This window comes from Anas platyrhynchos, chromosome 4 (genome assembly GCF_047663525.1).
Source record: "Anas platyrhynchos isolate ZD024472 breed Pekin duck chromosome 4, IASCAAS_PekinDuck_T2T, whole genome shotgun sequence".
NCBI classification, from domain to species: Eukaryota; Metazoa; Chordata; class Aves; order Anseriformes; family Anatidae; genus Anas; species Anas platyrhynchos.
The window spans coordinates 5934980-5952702 of NC_092590.1; the positions used below are offsets into that span (position 1 = coordinate 5934980).

Here is a 17723-nt window from a genome sequence, read left to right on the forward strand (position 1 = left end):
GGTCCAAAATTCTCACATTAAAACAACATTTTTTTGAAAATAAAGATTAAAAAAAAAAAAAGAGAGAGAGAGAGAAGTATTTCTTGTTTTGTATAGCTAGCTTTCACTCTACAGAAACTGATCCAGACAAAGCATACACAGGATACTTGCTTTAAATAAATACATTTGCTTTTTAGGAGAGAAATTTCTCCACTCTTACCCTGTGGTCAGTTAGCCTGTAGTTGTTAGGCCCATTCTAAATGTAAATTTTGTACCACTGTAATTTGTTGATGGGATTTTGCACCAATGTATTTAAACCAATACATCTCCACAATCTCTATTTCATGCAGAATATAAACGTATATACTAACATGGGTTCATTTGGTCGCCTCATAGGGAGAATTGTCTTACTTTACATTATGCTTGGCAGAAGGTAGAGAATCCTTCCTGCACACTTTGGAAGTGCTTGACTGTAACACTTCTTCTATTGTATTTGAACTATGTTGATCTGCCTGACTACTCCTTCTCCCTCAGCAGAGCACCCAGACCTTGGATGCCATGGTCTCAAAGTCTGTCATCTTAACGCTCACTGCCACTGTTAAATTAGCGTGGTTTTATTTTTCTCATATGCTGTCCTTTTACTAAGTGTTTGCACAGAAAGTAAATCCGCACTAAACGTTTCACACAGCTTTTAAAGGAGTCCTGAGAAGGTTTGGCTGTTACTTTACAAAATGACAGAGGCAAATGTCTTCACACTCCTCCCTTCTCCTCCCCCTACCATTTCTGTACTATATTCAGTGAGTGAAAATGATTCACTATGATTCATTCTCATTCCCTCCCAAGCTGTGTTCTTCCCTGAAAAGTACAGTATTTCTTTTCATATTCTCTGTGAATACTGAGGCTGTGACTTCTTCCTCTTGTGTTTCTAAGAGAGAAGTTTAGCAGTAGCTCCTGCAAAGAAGAGGCACCTGAGGAGCATGAGAGAAAAGCTGGTATTAAATCTGGAACCAGCTCTGTGTACCTCTGGAAGAACAATGTCAGCTCTTGGCAAAAGCAGACGTTCCTAAAATTGTTCATCTGGACCTTAATGTTTCTAGGATATGAAATGCAGAATAGGATAAGAGAAACAAGAGATGGAGGCTATCTACAGAATTTTCCTTGTTTCCCTGCAAACGAAGGCTATGGCTTTACACACTTGGCCTTTGAGAAGTATATGTCAGTTGCTGGACAGATTAATTGTCCTGTGTGAAGCAAGAGAAATGTTGATGCTTCATCCAGTTTTCCGTTTGTGTTTGAAGGAAGACCTCCAAGCAACAAAAGCATTCATCTGGACTTTTACACCAGTAGATGACTGGTGAACACATCTCTGTCACTCTCTCTGTGTGTATTTAGTACTAGGCAATAAAAGATAAGCTGAGAGACTTGCAAGCATTATCACACAATGTGAAAATCACCTTTTTAAGCAAACTGATCCTGGAACTTGGGCATCTTTACATTTCCATTCATAAATCTACCAAGTGTTCTAAGGCCTCTGAGTGTTTACCACTCGCATTAGGTCCTCTCTATACATATGGTCCTTAGAAAATGAAGCTCTGAGTATTTGTTTCAGGTTCCAGCTGCTCCACTTTTTGTTGTGAAAAGTGTGCTCAGACTCATTAAATCTGCAGGGCTTGGAAGCTGTCCTTGTGGTTACACCACAGACAATATTGCATGCGAGACCCAAGTGCTGTAACACTTTGGCATGAGGCACAGCGCATGCAAGAGTTTAGCAGCAGTCCCAGAAATGACTCTAACACGTCTCCTGTTTTTCAGCTGCTGACAAAAGGTGCTTTTTAAAAAAGTCAGAAGCTAAACAGATGTCCTCGGAGAAGCTGAAGATGGAAATATTTCTCAAGTGAGCAATTTCACATGCAACGTGGAGGCTGCTTTGGTAGGTTTCTCGAGTGACCAGCAACTTTTCTACAGGTCATGGGGCGCAGAGCTGCCTTGCTATTTTCTGCCCTGAGTTACATGGGTAAAACATGATACAGGGCTTGATGCTGAATGCTTAAGCACACAGAGGATGAAGTCCTGTGGGCTAAATTCCTCTAGGCCAAGAGGGGACAGTCCTTTTACGAACATGCATAACTCAGCCATGGTACTGTGCCACTTCAGTTGTTTCCAACTATAAGCAGAAATCCAGAGGCTGTTTGAAATTCATGAACCAGATGCTTATGAACCTTTTTTCAGAGAAGTAAGTTGCAAGTGCCAGTAAATAGCAGATAAAGTAGAAGCAACTTCTGTGCACTGTTGATGGATGGCAGGGGAAAGCAGAAGGAGATATTAAGAAATTAGTAGTTGGTGAAGGAGGGGAAAAAAAGAAGGAATCTTTTCATTTCCTTTAAGCTTGCTCATTTCTTGAATTTAACACAGCTAACCTGAAATATATGTTTTTTAAACTCTGCTTCTCATTTGCTTTTGCATTGCTTTCATCTTGAGTGTGAAATTCCAAGTTACTGTGAAAAAGCTGCCCTAGGAATATTCTTGGCAATCCTGCAAGCAGAAAGTACAGGAAACCTCACAAGAGAGTTTGTTCCAGCAACGCTGCCATCCACGTTTCACAGCTGCAAGGACATTCAAAGTAAATCTAAACACCCTCCTTTCCCTTACACAAAATCTTGATGAAGTAAAAGTACCTAGGACCAGAAAAGTTTAATTAAGCTATGGCACAATCACAATCTGCTGAAATAAAGGGGGGAAAAAAGTCATCCATGAAAAAAACTTTCACAAACTAAACTGGGGCCAAGATAGTATAACCCATTTACTGCATGTCATGCCGGCCAGCAGGCAAAGCAGGAAAGCAAAGGGGAAAGATTTTTATAGGCACACATTTCTCTGCCATTTCTTGTAGCCACTTTTGGCAAATATCAGTAAGTGAAGAAGAGCCGATGCAGTAATGACTGTTGGAAAGAGGAAGGCAGCATTGTCTCTCATTGGCCTCAAGCGCTGCTTCATACCATTACTTCTGTTGTGCCAGTGATGTTTTTTAGGATGTGCTGTTTATAACTGATCATGGGGTAACTTTCTGAAAGTGTACATAAATGAAGAAACAGGGTATATGGGGTGGTTAACCCTTCAGTACTCCTACAGGAGGCATCAGTTAGCTGCTAAGTGTTACTGCACGGGTATATTGGATTCAACAGGCAGTAAAATGAAGTCTGTCTCTGGTTCAAGATCTTAACTATCACCTTAAGCTCTATGTCCCATGTAAAACATCCGTGAGACAGAAGGGGTCCTGACACCCCATTTTGACCTGGAGAATATTCCAGAGAAGACAGCACAGAGGACACATAAGGTTGTATCGTGAAAACCTGGCTTCAAGCCCTCTTGAACAGCCAAGCCATGTAGATTCTGCCATTAAAATACAGAAACCTTCAGTGCTGAAACAGTATGAGTGTTTAAAGGGAATAAATGTGATTCAGAGCTTCGTTAGCTGATTTTACCTTGTGTTTAACTGCTGTCTTCCTTGAATGACACAGAAACTCAGCTTTGGCTTTTATGTAGTGTGCTAGTTTTCAATATGCTCCTCAGGTTTTCCCTAAAGGAAAGGTAATACTGCCAAAGATATATGGAGAAATACCTTGGTATAGTTGCTTTTCTGTTTGTTTTTAATGTCAAGTTTTGCTTCAAGCTTGCTGTGTAACTAACACTTTTAAGTTCATTATTTTTAGAATTATTTTGCTTTTAGGCAGTAGATATCTTATTTATTCCTTGATAGTAATAACTTTTTCTCAGTTATTTATTGGAATTGACAATTATTTGTTCCTAATCCTAGCAAATGTAATAACTACATTATCCTGAATTTGCTCTTTAACCCACTTGTGTTCATTTAGGGAAAATTATCCAAGAGGTCTGCTACAGTTAAAAAAAACTATATAGCAACATGAATGTGTATACGTGTGAACAGTGAGACATACCAGAAATACTGTATCAGTCATTTTTAGGTAGTGTTATTCTGTAAAATATAATACAGGAATAATTATTTGGGACCGATGTCACCAGTCAAATTAAGTTCTAAGTAAAACTTATGTGAAAATGCTGGATCAATACATTGGATTGCTTTACTACTAACAAGAAAAAAAAAAAAGAAAAAGCAGTAAATGGACAATTCTAGGCTGGTGAATTTACTGTAAGTAAAATGTAATTTCTAAGTAAGAATGACTGCTGATGGGCTAGAGTCTAACTGGCACAGTGCTCAGAAATAAAAAGCTGGCCTCAGTGTTAACAGTAAATCAAGTATAGAAATATGATTTTGGTACAGCTCTGTTCCAACTAAGAGAATAAAGCACTGACTCCAACAAGGCATCCTGGAGCCTGCCTTCACTTTGTGATGCCTCTGCTCCAGTTTGGTTCAGAGGGAAGTTAACCAGTAGCAATGAATCTAACTAAGCTAGGTGAAAGGATTGTGTCAAACTCTGTAGTAAGTATAAATGGAAGAATAGTGAACCAATATGCTTCTAAGACAGCGTGTGCAAATATTTTAAACCTAAGAAAAAGTGTAAATATGTTCTGGAGGTGTTACAAGAACAGCAGATAAAATTTTCTTGCAAAAAATGACTTTCAAACAGAAAATGGTAATCATGTAAAAGGGGGAAATATTAAATTCTTGATTGCACTAAATAATCCTCTTTAAGAATTTTCCTGATTATCATGACCTTTTCTTTTTCTCACTTAGCTGATGTGTGATGAGTTAATAGTTGAATTGGGTGTTTAATAAATAAATAAATAAATAAACTGGCCAACCAAAAAAAAAAAAGAAAAAAAAAACAAATCTCTCAGAATTGCTTAAGAGTGAAAACAGATGACAGAAGACAGCTATGCTAGAGAAAAAAATACTCATGATTAAAGTAATATTATATAGCAAGCTATATAGGGCACTGGGGAAAACGGGAAGAGGGAGTATCCATTTTTTCCAGTTGTTACATTATCTTCACACAGTCACACATGTTTGCAGTAAAGTTGACTCATGAAAAGAAAGGCCCCTGTAAAAATGTCTGTGTTCAAAGAAAATCATTTCTTGTACACTGCATGCATACACACAAATCACTAACAGTCAATGTTTGTTGTTAATAGTAGTTTTCCTTACATTTTAATTTGTTTGTTTGTTTGTTCGTTTGTTTTTTAATGCAAACATAAGTATGAAATCTCTGAATTATGCCATATTGGTCAAACAGTTAGAAAGTAATATTCTGTGCAGTTATATTTTACATAACTGGGCTGATACAGTAAGGAAAATAAGTAGAGGTATGTGTTAGGGGGAAAAAGGAATATATGCAATATTTTATGCCCTTCTCATATTCATTTAACTTCAAAACCCAATTCTACTCTTTGTGTACATCTGTGCCAGGTGCGTCAAAACAAGGTGCAAGAACGTACCTGTAACTTTTATGCTGTCTCTTGCCATAGTTTCCAATAGTTACGTATTGGCCTAAATCACTGTACATGGCACTTAATTGATAAGAACTCAGTAATCTTGGTGTCGTTATAAATATCATGTCCCTCCTTGTAAGTTTTGTCGCTGGATTTAGTTATTTCTGGTAATACTGAGTTTCACAGTTCAGTTACTATGGAGAGGTATTTTTGTGTTGGTTTTGATTTTCGTCCCTTTACATCTTCATGTTCCAGGGCTGTGAGGTACCAAGACAGAGGCTGCTGGGGTCTCTTAATCCTTCTGCAGCGTGCTCCAGGACACTGGGTGGCAAGTGCTGCACAGGCTGTCTGCTGTGGGCTGTGTTGTCACTTTGTACAAAGGCATTACAGCTTTGTACACCTTTGTACTGTTTTATTCATCACTACGTTCCTCATGCATCCTACCATCTTGGTAATGCTTTTTTCTCAGTTGCATATTTTTCAGATACTTCAGTGAAGTTTATGGTGAGGTATCAGTGAAGTGCGGCAAAGGGTGAGCTGATTAAAAAGTGATTTAATTTATTAAATATATTCAAGATAAAAGAGATTTAACCTTTTTTGCTCCCAAAGTGCGTATAAGATCACACAGGAGAAATGTACAGTTGTTTTTTTTTCTTGTTCCTTTGTTTTCCTTCTGTGTAAAATAAATCACCCATGCTGAAAATGAACAGTGACAGTGAAAATACTAGAAAATCTTAACCGTATAAGAGGCAGTGGGAATAGAGACCTGTCTGGAGGCAGATGATACCCTCAGCACTTACTACATACATGTATGCCTTGATTATTTTGTTTTCAGAAACTGCTTGAGTGTCATTTTTGGTTATGTGATGTAACTGTCACGCTTGATTTGTATACATATTCTTGTGTTAGCAACTATACAAAATTATAGAGAGATGAAAAAGATTCCTGGCACTTCCTCATAACTATAGGACAGGTTTGTTATATATCATTTATATCACCGTGACTTCGAAACTACTGGAAAGATGCTCATGAGACAAATACCAGATCTGGGCATGGTGTATCTCCTCTTCATAATGCTGGTTGCTCGCTGTGACTGCCCACTTCAGGTCTAAAGCAAAGGTTTGGCAAATGCAGGAGCAAAGAGATTCCAGCTGCAGAGTGAGAGCAGCATCTGAACACAGCAAAACTCCAGGTAGTGAGGAAGGACTTGGCGTTATTATGTGCAATGTCCAAGGGAATGAGTTGTAATAGGTGAAAGTTACCAAATATTTATATCCACTGCATATGGAAAACATATTCTAATATTGTTGCATATATTTCATCTAAACAAGTGTTTGCTGTTTGTTTTTTTTTTTTCCAGAAAGTATAGGAATTTAAGTTGGGAGTGGTGATGGCTTTCAAAGGAGTCATTAGTTCATAGTATAAGAAGTATTTGAACAAGCTGACCTATCCAGTTGAAATACTGAGAAATTGGTAGGCAGGTAAGAGATGTAGAGACATCCAGAAATCTTTCCTTTTCCTACATTACTAAAAGGTGGCAAGGCTTTTGCTTATTTAGGTCCAGCAGGGTCAAAATGCAGTTTTACATATTTGAAAGATTCCATTATGCTTTCCTACAGCAAGACCTCATCATTCCACAAGAGCAGGCTCTTTCTGCCAGCTCAGAAAGACATTTTACCTACTGCAAACATGAAAACCATTCACAATAAACAGAACTACAAATGAGTTCTGCAGACTTTGGATTAGGTACAAAATGCTGGAGTTTGCAATGGTTATCCATACACTTAAACACAGACGGCAAAAGTTCTCTTCAGCTTCACTGAGAAACTCTTATCTATAAAAAGCTCAAAAAATCTCCATTATTGCTCAGAAAGTGTCAGTATGGACTAGTAAAACAAGTGTGGTGTGGGTTTTTTTTTGCATACCTTGGCTGGAATCACCATAGTGACTCTCAGTATGCAAACCTATTTTCCCCTTGGAGTTTGGAGAGTAAGAGTTAAGAGAGCTCAAATCCTGTATTATTTTGGGCAGCTGTAAAGGAAAGTATTTTGCATTTGGTCAAGTGAAATTATTTGAGCATGTATTTGAAACTGAAAGAGTTCAGGAAAACAAAGTGATCTACCTTGAAACTATCATAGTTGTTCACAAGCTTTAATATTTCCCTTAATTTGATCAAGGGGGGAGGGAAATTATTATTAAACAAATGTATTAAAAATTTAGTTGACTGTAGTTCCAGGGGTTTTTAGGAAATTGATTATTGTACATTTTCAATGAACCTGAAACAATTTACTTCTAGAGAGTAAATCAAAGACTTGTTTAATTCATGTAGTGATTTGAATATAAGGGGCACAGGATTTTCTATCAAATTTCAGTGGAACAGCTATTGAGTTTATGCAAACTGTCAAGGGTTATTAGGCTTTCTTGTTTTCCTGGTATTGGATGCTGAGCTGTTGAAGCCTAAAGCTAAAGGGAACTTTTGCACATGGTCAAAAATAATGCAAAAGGAGAGTAAATGAAAGAGATTACATAATATCCAGAATGTCATAAATTACAATATTTGAGAGGAGATGAGGTGAGTTAAATGATGTATTGCTTTGATTTCTACGTGTAAATTGAAGCATGTATCTACATACTGCTTTTACTGAGACTTAAACATGTGGGCATCTTCAGTAGAGTTAGAGGCCAAGAATTTTGTCTAGAGCCACAGTATGAGTGTGCTGCCTTCAATACAACAAAACATAATGCTTTTGCTTCCAGCACAGAGTGATCCTGGAGATTTACTTGTTCCAATTTTACCACAGCTGAAGTTTTCTTTTGATTCTTGTAATAAGAAACACGGGAATGGTGTTTATCTTCTGAATAAGACACAGCAAATGGTAAGAAAGAACATCCATTCTGTCGGGTGGTGGCTATGGAAATGCTATCCTACCTGAAATACCACTAATCTATGTTTTATGACTCAGTGTTCAATTTATCCTTGTCTCAGGCAGAGAGTCAGTTTCATTCTTTCTACCAGAGGCTGACAAGATGATTCGCATTTCTTATGCTTTTACTTTATCACTTCTACAAACAGGCAGCAAATTTCAGCAGCTGGCATGGCTGTTACAGTCTTTCCATTATTCACATTAAAAAGAATGGAGAGAAGGGAGGAGGGAATGTCTGAGGAAAAAAAAGAGGAAGAAAAAGAAGAAGAAAAAGAAGAAGAAAAGGAAGAAGAAATAGAAAAAGAAAAAGAAGAAGAAATAGAAAAAGAAAAAGAAGAAATAGAAAAAGAAAAAGAAAAAGAAGAAGAAATAGAAAAAGAAATAGAAAAAGAAATAGAAAAAGAAATAGAAAAAGAACTTTGAAGCCATAGAGGAAATAATTATACCTTTCTGAATACAGCAATTTAAATGTATAATAAACTGGGTCAAATAATGCTATATGTAAAAAAAATAAACCCAAATAAGATGTGCACTTCTTGTTCTGTAATTTTATGGTTTAATCCATCTGGCTTTTTCTGGGAAGTACCCCATAAGCGATGGTTATTAGTAGTGACAGCTGTCATTTTGTTGGTAGTTCTTCCCAAATTGCTCAAGGCAATCAGATAAACAAGCTTGTTTGCCTACTCTTACCAGTTATTACTTGTTCTGTTCTGTGTTTTTCTTTTTGTCAGAACTCCCATCTCTGACCAACACACTCAAGTATTAAATTAGGAAATTCAGACACAGTTTGTGAAATCTTTAGAGACAATGGAGTATTGACTCATTCATGTTTTCTACTTTCAAATATATGCATTAATGAGATGTAAATTCTCTTAAATATCATCATTATTTTTATCCAGAAGCCTATGTAACAATTCTGTAGAAAGATCCCCCTGTCAAATAGGGAATGGCTACAGACCTTTTATCTACCTTTTTATCTACCTTTTATCTGCTTTATCTACCTAGTCTGCCTACAGCAGAGGGAAAGTGGTGATACTTAACATTTCTTTCATCTGTTACTTTGAAAAATAAGAAGTAGTAGTTAATTATTTTAATAGCAATTCCCCTTTGCCAGGTTCATTAGATTATGCTATCCGTCCATATGGGAAAAAAAAAAAAAAAGTATCAGTCTGGTAGAAAAATGCATTGCCTTTACCAAATGACTCATTTATATTTCATTGTTTTAAGAGGTTTCCTCTGTATCTATTTAATATATAATGTATATATCTAGAGCATTATTGAAATAGAAAACTTGAAAAATGTTGACTGCAAACTTTTAGCTTCAGATAAGATAAACTGCTTTAATCAGAAAGGAATTAACAGCTCACTCTTAGCACAAGCTGATCAGATTTTTACAAATCATGAGTAATTGCATAAATACTAACATCTGTTAACAAAAAGCAAGTATTTGGAAATGCTTGCAAACAAGATTGTAGCAGTGGATTCACTTGTGTTCTTGCAAGTGAGTCTTACTATTCAAACCAACAGTATTATGCACAAGTTCTCTGAAATAGAACTTGCATTGTGTTATATAGAACAGGGGACATGCCTGTGTATTTCTTCCATGCTTCTACTGCTTGACAGCAAAAAACTTAACTGACTACATCTTGGTTGTTTCTTTACACTTTAACTTGTGCAGAGACCAGCCTGCTTCAAGCTTGCTGTTAGCACAGAGGATGGATCCATCTAACAAAGTAAGTGTAGATATAGCAGCTCACAAGGTACTGACTCAGAATAGAGTCTCATATGGTAATTGATATGAAAACTAAACATTAGACTTGTAAGCATCAGTGAAGTATGCAGAAGCCATCAAAATTAACTGTTCTTGAGTGTAAACTGTTGAAAAGCTAAATCTCTTCAGGGAAGGATTTGTGCAAGTGCAGTATTCTTCAGGGAACCATACAAATCTGCATTGCAATAGCCTGTTTCCTGAGGTTTCCTTAGGGATCAGAGAGAGTTTATAGAAAAGTTGTGTTTCTTGTAGCTGTACTGCCTGTACCAGCTGCACAAAATTCCTTCTTGAATGACTACATTCCAAAGAAGTAATTGCAGAAAATTCTCAGATTCTTATTTTCATTTCCTTTAGTAGTTCTGTAGAGACGACTTTTCTTTAATAAATACCCAACCACTGCACATGTAACGACAGAAAATGATGTGAATGTATCTGCATATTTATTCTTTACACTGAGGATGCATGCTGTATGCTACTTAATTGCAAGAACGTATGTGATTTTTATGAGAAGTGCTAAGAAGAGCATCGTAAGATTGATTTAATTTGTGCATGTGTTTGGTGAAATGCACAAAGGGAAACACTGGAAGCCTTTAGTACAAGCAAGAGCTTGCTCTGTGAGGAGGGACTGGATACCTAAGACTAGAGAGACCAGGGATTTCGTTTCTCCTATTATCTTTTCTAGGGTTGCTGCTTGGGAGTGCTTACCAACATAGAAAAAAGGTCTTTTCTTTCAAAGCAATAGCACAATAAAAGAAAGCAAAACCTGACCTCATTTGTTGGCAGCACTGTCGAGATGAACTGCAGCTCTGACCTATTTCTCCAGCGGTACAATTATCTGCTGTAATGGTACCACTTTACTTCTCAAATCCGGGATTACAGTACTGTGAGATTTAGAGAAGTTACTCTTTCTCTAGTTGCAGGCCTTGTTACTTTGGGGACAAGCTAGTGTGAAGGGTGAATGGATGGAAGGAGTAAAGACAAAGCATGTGATCAGGTCATTGTAATGTCTTTATAATTTTCACGTGAATGCATTTTTTTAATTTATTTGTATGTGTACACTCATAGCATTTTGTTTATATACACATTATCTCTATATACAAATGTGCATGTATATATAGAGAGAGACAATATCCTTGTATATACGTGTGTAGCAACACAAAATGTACTAAACTGAGTTCATGTGGTGAGGGATTTGGGTTTTGTTCATTTGTTTGGCGGATATGAGATGTGATCAGCCTCTACACAACATGGGAGCTGTAAGAAATCAAGTTCTTATATACTCAGGACTCAACCCCTCTGTGACAGGAGTTGACACAGCTGCCTTAAAGTCAATTTAATACCTGTTTAAACCAATGGAAGGAAATCGAGTTACATTAGGAACTGGTGTTTATAATCTGATATTTATCTCTTTGTTTTAATAGCAGTGTATCCAATCTTACAAAACAAACTTCTTTTCTCTGAGCTTCCTTTCTTTCTTTCTGTGTCACCAAACTGAATAGAAAATGTTCTTATGAAGTCAATTTTTCTTAGTAAGGTTTCAGTCTTCAGGAACATATTCATATTCTTTGTTTTTTCACTTGGGATACTGTTCACAGTGTTCACAGCAACACTGAGCTGGTAACAAACATTGAGTACTGCCAAGCCCAGTCATGCAGAAATCGTGAATTAGGATCTCAAAAGCATATGATTAGCTTGAAAACCATGTTTTCAGGAAAAAAAAATATAAAAAAAAAAAACTTTTCATTTAGCCTCTGCTTTTTGGTACATTTTAAGCTTTGTCCCAACTCAGAAATGCTGATAGAATACTTAACACAATCATACACAAACTGTTATGAACTTAACTGTCCAGTCTCACCAGTATAACGCATAGTTGAGTCAGGCAATTAATTTTGCAAAGGTTGGACTTATTTCATGTGATCATCTTATTTTTGTCTGCTTTCAGTTTAATGGAAAAGTGTTGCTTTTTTTAGACACAGATCTACTCCATGCAGGGTGATCAAATAAAATGGTTGTTCAGTACTTGTTTTTGCCCCGTTGCCTTTCATCCCTGTCAGGATGATGCTAGGAGCACCGTCCACAGAATACATGAATTTTAAAGAGAGAAAGCCTTTCAAGGGTTGCAGAAGGCTGAGTTCAAGCAAGGATAAGAAAGCAAACTATAACTTGAGCTCCTCTTAGAGAGGGGCCTCATTTGTTTTTTGATTCCAATCTGAAGTCATTAAGTTTTGCTGCAAGGGGAATGGTACTCAATGCAGTTTTGAGGAAGACATTTATGGTTCCATCCCTGGAGGGCTGACACGCAGGCTAAGCATCTGCTGGCATCAGCTAAATATGCAGGGGAGAATAAAAGTATTTGGAGGAGCATTAGGATGAGTTTTGGCCGAGGCAGCTAAGAAAGATGAAATATTGCTGTTATTCAAATTACTCAAAGAAATCATCTCCTCTCCTTTTCCATCAAGGTGGCGAAGAAGAGATTCATATTCTGCTAATGGAAAGTTTTGGAACAGAAGTGAATGGGAAATATTGCCATAGTTTGCTCAAAAATGAGACAAAACATTTTCATTATTCCTCAGGGACTTTTATTCAGAACATGTAAGAGGTGGGTGTATTTAAAGAGACAATATAATTTTCTTATAAAAGTAAGAAAGTACACTAAAATCTCCAACAGGAAGTTTAATAATAAAACAAACATTTTCCTTGTTCTCTGAACAAAACAACTGAGAAAATACATCAGAAGAGGTAAATAAAGAAAAATACATTCAGCCTTGGCTCTCACCTCTCCAGGGAATTTCAATTACTCTTTGAATCTTGTGGATCTTAGCATATAATACTGTGCATTTATTAGATAGGAGTTTTCTATCATTTTCTTCTTCTTTTATGTGCACACAGCCTTTTTGTGGGAGCAAGTAATATACATTATGATAACAAACAGTAATAAATACGTAAATGATTATATACAGTGGAAGACATTGTAATCAATTACTTTTTTCCCCAATAAAATAGTTACTTTCAAAGTCAAGACTACTTTTAAATGTCCAATATTTAGTAATTATTTATTCAAGTAATTATGTATTCAAGGAAAATTCCTAATAATGTCATTAGAGATCTTGATAGAGACAAGATTGCAAAGTTTATCCTAAAGATTTTTATGATGATAACAGTTTCAATGAGAAAAAATACACATTTAACCCCATCATCCAGTGGGGCCAAGTTGGAGGCCTCATCAGACACTCAGAATAAAACAGAGCATTGTGTCAGCCACCCTATGGAGTCTGAGTCCAGTATTTCACACAGTGTACTCCTTGCATGAATTCACAGAGGAAGACACAAATACCAAATCAGAGGTTGAAGTGAAGGTTATTGTAACATCTTTCCAAGTTCCAGTCCCTCAGAATTGTCACCCATTTCCAAATCATACAGGGCTTCTTCTGAGCTAAATTGCATCCTCCAATCTATCATTTCATGTCTGCAGTAGACTGTATTTTTTGATTGTGTTTTCCTTGGGATATCTTCTATCACCTGTAATGTATTAATATATATTAAAAAAAAAGATGAAAATATGTGTCCATTAATAGAAATGCAATATAAGTACTAAGTATCTATCAAGTGATGCAATGTTTAAATAGTAGATAATATTTCTAGACTATACATAAAATTCTGCATTATGAAGTGTATTCCATGGATCTTTTTTTCATCAGTTTACATCATCTTCCTAGAACAGAACAGTTTGCTACAAGAAAATCATAACAATGGTAATACCTTACTTAAAAACGATCTAAATGCATTTTTTTGCAATGTAGCTTAATTTATTTTTCATGCTTAAAAACTTAGAAGAATGTACCAATTTTATTTTGACATCACTGTCTTAAAGGCAAAAGCAGATTAACTTTATAAAACAGTAAACAGTTTGTCAATTTTGAATAGATTTCATAGTATGAAATTTTAACCAAAATAGGGGGGAAAAACGCTGTTAACTATAGAACTGGTAAGGTTTTAGTTGTCAAATATGATTAAAATAAAAAATAAAATGACTAAAATCAAATATGATTAAAAACTGAAGCATGTGTCCAGTCCTCCCCTTTTCTATTTTTTTTTTTTTTTTGGTAGATTTTAAAGGAGGGGAAATAAAATTGTGTTCACCATCTGTTATCTGACATTTGGAAAAAAAATAAAAATCATTGTTTGACCAGTAATGAGATGGTTAGCAGCATTTGGGTCCCTAATTTGCAAAGCTGGTACATCTTTAAAGGCACAGCAGATAATGCCCTATATAGAAATGGCCAAATCACCCAAAATACGGAACATCATCGAAGCATTAAAATACAAAACAGATGGAGGAAACATTTCAAGGGAATATGGGGGGGGGGGGGGGAAGTGCTGTGAAATATAAGGAAAGAAAACTCTGCCAAGCTCAACAGGACTATAGAAAGCATTAATAACCCAAGGATTATCTTTTTCAAAACTAAATAAAAGATGCAGCTATGAAGAAGGATGTTCTCCTAACACAAGCATCTAAACAGGAAATAGCATTTACCAACATGGGATTATCCCTGGGAGATGAAATTTGAAAGGATTTCCCATCCTAGTTGCATCAACTTGCTAAGGATCCAGTTAAGAAAAAATACCCTGCAGCCAGCTTGACAATTTCCTAGAGTAACTAAGAAAAAATAAACATATACTTACAAAAAAACAGATGTTCTATATTACGGGAGACTTCATATTAATGAATCATATGCATTATAGAGGAAAAGGATTGAAAATAAAAGGCCAATAGATCGATCACAAGCATGCTAGGCATTGTGAAAACCTCGGGTATTAAACAGCTCCTGCCTCAAAGAGTTTAAGCTGTAAATAGAAATTAGGTGGGGAAGGTGGCAGAGTGCCAAGTCAAGGAGAACCATGTTGTAGCAGTAAAATCAATGAGCAGTCCTGATTACTTCCTTTGCTGCAAGGTGGTATACCTGGGAGGGGATTATGCAGCGAGGTAGAATGAAATGAGAAAAGGTGAACCACAGAGGAATGATGGTATGCGTGGAGCAGGAGCGATGAGAAAGGACTGTAGGAGCTACAGAGCAAGGCTAGAGGAAGCTGATCTTCCCAAGATGGAGAGAGTTCAGTCAGTGCTACAGAAAGTTCACTCAACGCCCCCAGGTCCTGGTTTTTCCAGGTGTGTGGCTGCTCCAGGGGCTGGGCCCTCTGGTCTCACTCACATTCAGGTTTTGCCAGGGGCTGCACGATGATGATGAAGGAAGATGCTATCTGCGTCCTACCTGGTGTGAACGGTGTGTTAATCAGATGGTGTTTAGAGGGTTTTGCAGCGTTATGATATATCACAAGATGATGGCCAGATGGACAGGTAAATGGATGGATATATTCGTATGCATATTCTTTTTTAGCAGAAATAGAAATGGTAGATCTTGTCTGTGACTTCAACAAATGTAAACATTTGGATAGGAAATCTTTAAATATTTTCTGTTGATGTTTCTGCTTCATTTGCTGTTTTTAAGAGATTAACGATATGTCTCAAAGCTGTTGACTTAGAGTCTGAGTACATACTCTGAAGGTAACACTTTGAAGTCTGTGAAGCTTGCTTCTAAGTCCATACTTTCCACATACCTAAGCCACATGTGAATGGACCTTGGTGTCTTTCTCTGCTGTGCTGTGGGTGTGCAAACATACCCTCTTTACTAGATCAGTAGTTCGCTAATTGTCGGTACTTTATAAACAGGCTTTCACAATAAAGACACTTTTATATTACACAGAACACAACATTTTTTTACACGTGTAAGAGTTAAATGGGTTCCTGAACATAAGAAGTGACTGTCTTTCTGTTATTGAAAATGAGAGTCTCTACACTACATGAGTCCAAGAGGAATGTGGTTGTTCTTTAGACATTCAAATCTGATAAAGTGGGAGGGAAAGAATGAGCAAACTTTACCCTCAAGGCTGTGTTAAGAAGGGAACAGGATTCAGTGACTGACAGAAAACGGCTGTACAAGGGGAGATCCCTTCTTCAAGACCATCACCTCATTCTCTATGTCTGATAGAATATTCTGTAAAGGGGGAGTCTTAGTTGTTTGGCTCTGGGCAGAGAAAACGTAGTGCATAAGCTGTGTAAATTTGTAAATGGTTCAGAGACAACCCATGCTTTGCTTAATCGCAGTATTTTAACTGTCTCTTGCTCTGAAAGGATAATTTTCTACATTTTTTTTCTTTTTTTTTTTTTTTTCATTCTTTTTTGGCTGTGGCTGTCCTCTTTCCTTCCTTGCTACAGATTTTATTTGCTTGCTCATGGGAGGAAAGGCAATAGGTAAGAAAAGCCTAATTGATGCCAGATTAATGCAGTTCCACAGGGAGACTAAGGAAAAGATTTATTCTCTCCTGCCTTTCCACAGATGTCTTATTAGGGGCTCAGCCTTGCCTTACATATGCACCTTTATTCATAAACTTCCTTCTTGTCCTCTGGGAAAAGCCTATCTCATGTAATTTACAGACTTGGCTTCCTTGTTTGTATTTATGTTAATAGTAAGATGCATTGAACACTCCACATATTGGTCTTATTCTCAGATGAGAGTGAAGGGGGTTTATCTATCTGGAAAAATATGTCCATTTGGCTTGCCGCAACTAGGAGTTACTGTAAAGAAAATGTTGAAATTGGAGCCTCTGAGCTGGCAAAAAAATGTAAAGGTTTGAAAGAGTGGGATCCAGTGGAGTTGCTGAAATAAAGCGTCAAGTTCAGAAGAAGTGAGCGGCCTTGTGATCCTGCTCTATGATTTTCTTTCCTCTAGCTGTCTCTCACCTTGGGCTCACAACTTCAGCTAATGCTGAAAAACATTAGCAGGTGATGGAGGAAGGAAATAAATTTTTTAATAATTTTGATGAAAGGCTGTGAGAGGAGACATGGAGAACATAGTGGTCCTATTTAATTTATACGTGACTGACTCAGGCAAGAGGAAGGAGCTTGGGCCAAACACTGTGTGCATCACTTGCTAACCTTATACTTAAGACTCTGGTATAACAGAAGATCCTTTACAGTTCATTCAGGAAGGGAACAGCTTCAAAGGTCACCCCATGGCATCAATGTAAAATTTCCCATTGTCAGCAGGACAGACCCTTACATCAACCCAGAAAGGGAAAGAAGGATATATTATTTAAAGAAGCAGTCTTACTTTCAAGGAACTGAAAGTGGCAATATTTATATTGCTTTATCATCACTTTCATTTCTTTCAAAGCCAGACCACTTTTTAACCCGCAGTTTTCTTTTTCAGCCAAAGCTTGTGGTTTTGGGTGCATCTAATAGAAGGTTTTTTATTAAGTTCTCATTTATCAGTCTCTTTATTCATTTTAATTCTTTTTCTTACATCTCATTTTGCATAAAACTGGTTTTGGATTCTAAAACTCTCTCTTCAACACCAACTAAGACGTACCATTTTTCAGTATTATAAATGGATTTTTGAGTTAGGGGACTCTTCTGTAACTTGTAGAAATTCCAAGGCTATGTCAGTACTAGAGGCCTGAGGTTACCATTCAGTTTATAGGTGGGTACTTACTCCTGCTCAAGGATGTACTTGTAGCAGAAACAAGTGATGAATTCCTCTTTGTACCTCCATTGGTAGAGCTTTGGTCAAGACAGTAAGTGT

At 36.8% G+C, this 17723-nt stretch overlaps 1 protein-coding gene across 11 annotated transcripts in view; it reads left to right on the forward strand.

Annotated features, from left to right (window-relative positions):
* ARSJ (arylsulfatase family member J) overlaps positions 1–17723 on the forward strand; it is a 180165-nt gene that overhangs the window by 140475 nt on the left and 21967 nt on the right. For 6 of the 11 annotated variants that reach the window (XM_072036893.1, XM_072036885.1, XM_072036887.1 and 3 more), the window contains one exon: positions 1792–4789. The gene's annotated coding sequence lies outside the window, so the exon portion shown is untranslated. Of the gene's footprint in view, positions 1–1791; positions 4790–5643; positions 10046–12542; positions 12683–17723 lie in introns of those variants that run through there. The other 5 variants (XM_072036891.1, XM_072036892.1, XM_072036888.1 and 2 more) reach the window with 4 other exon arrangements.